The 2,009-nt window shown below is 40.0% G+C and overlaps 1 protein-coding gene across 2 annotated transcripts in view; it reads left to right on the top strand.

Moving 5' to 3' along the window:
• Positions 1-2,009, top strand: part of pde6gb (phosphodiesterase 6G, cGMP-specific, rod, gamma, paralog b) — a 4,554-nt gene that overhangs the window by 460 nt on the left and 2,085 nt on the right. The window lies entirely within an intron of this gene.

The following is a 2,009-nucleotide window of genomic DNA, read 5'->3' as shown; positions in this document are numbered from 1 at the left end:
GTTCAGTAAGAAATGTTTTAAAGAGACTTGGTTAACTTCAGAGGCTCTGTATTTGTGTTATTACATTATCTGGGTCACATGACAGTGATGTATAGCCAAAAGATGGATCCTGGGATTCATTCAAAAACCTACATTATTTAGAAAAGTAATAAATGAATATACTTTGTTTTATTTGAGTGAAAGAGACAGTTATATTGTTAATCACAGTTCTTTCTGAGACAATTCATTGCACAGCGACGTTTGGAATGACTACAGCTCTAATCCCCAGCGTGAACACACACATGTGGAGATATAGTGATAGTGGTAGTAAACAAAGTGAAAGACAGGAAAAAAACAACGTTTCTGGAGTTGAACGGAGGTTAATGGATATTTATGGACATTGTTATCATTGTTTTTTCATCTGAAATAATCTGACTCGAACTGAAAAGATGTAGATGTAACGGGATTTGTTTTTTTACCAAGCTATACTTTGTTCACAGGCACTTCCTTTCGTTCTGCTGTGGAGGATTTACCACTCAGTTTTCTGTGTCTGTGCTTTGGTAAAAGAGACTCTGACAGGCTGCTAAAGGGTTCAAGCTGGATTACTGTTTGAGATGTTTTGATACGAGTGTTAATACGGTGATGAGTTTGGGCACTGATAACATTACATGTCATTTAGCTGACGCTTTCTTCCAAAGTGACTACCAACTGCGGTTTGGCATATGCAGCAATTGTACATCAGAGGTTGCACGCCTCTGGAGCAACTAGGGGTTAAGTGTCTTGCTCAGGGACACATTGGTGGGATTTGAACCTAGATCTCCCACACCAGCGCCATCACTACCCATCACCATGTCAAAATAATCCTTTTTTTCCCTTGTCTTTACTCTAAGAAATAGAAACAGTAATGAAAAAGTACAAATTTGAACAGAAGTCTGATTGACACCTTTTGACACGTGACAGTTTTTGATACTCAATGTTTGGTTCAATTTTAACGCTGCAATTTATTTTCTATATTCAGACAGATGTGCAATCTTTATTCTAGCTCTTTAAAGACATTTTATGATTAAATAACAGGTAAAATGGTTTATTATTGAACGTGAAAAGGCTCGGTTTCCTGCCAGAGTGGACAAACCAACTGCTGAACCCTCTGAGCTCAAAGGGCATTTTCACACATCTTCTCAAACACACCATGAGACGTTTGAGATCAGATTCTGTCCAACCATCACGCTCTTCCTATTGTCCTATTGTCCTATTGTCCTATTGTCCTATTGCGTTCTGCAGTCTTGTGGATGCTTAAAGCAGCTGAAGATGCACATGTTTAACCCGCTGAGGTCTCTATCTTCTTAAATTCCCCTTTTGAAAAGGTATTTGCGTATAACTGATCCCATGTGTTCCACATCAAAATGTTGAGAATAATCTCAGCTTTCTGTAGATTGACGCCCATGTCTGTCCCAGATTAACGTGTAAAGAGATAATTTGGCACTAAAGCGGAAACGTTAACGACCTCAAATCTCTTTCGACGTGATGTCTTGTACGAATTCTTTGTGTGCTTGAAATTAGTTCACCAAAGTCTACCAAAGGGTTGTATAAGATAACAATAGTAGACGAATCTGAAATGAAATTTTGCTATGTTTTTTTGAGAAACAACATCAACACTTTGTTTTTCTCAGTCATATTTTGATATAATACTGCTGTACTCTGTAGAAAGATTAAGTCTCGTTCAGGACTGTCAGTGTTTTCTCGTTTAGCCCCTCAGAGCGTGCTCAGCACATCTGCTGACGCGTTGTCATCGCTCTAACGAGATTACACTCGGAACGGCCGGCTTGAAACAGAGCGGTCAGAACATTTATTAACTTGAGCCGGGGATTATGCCAAATTGGGTCATCCTCAGAGGACACCCTGCACGCTGGCTGGTCCGGGACAGTCAGTCACTGGGAAATATGGGTGTAAATCCGGCCAGGTGCTCGTCACATCAGTAAGAGGATTACAGCCTCTAATGTCAGACAGAGGTCACACAGGATGCATGCTCA

Source organism: Etheostoma cragini, chromosome 21, assembly GCF_013103735.1.
Source record: "Etheostoma cragini isolate CJK2018 chromosome 21, CSU_Ecrag_1.0, whole genome shotgun sequence".
NCBI lineage: Eukaryota > Metazoa > Chordata > Actinopteri > Perciformes > Percidae > Etheostoma > Etheostoma cragini.
The sequence above is the reverse complement of the archived record's forward strand: the minus strand, read 5'-3'. Positions and strand labels throughout refer to the sequence as shown.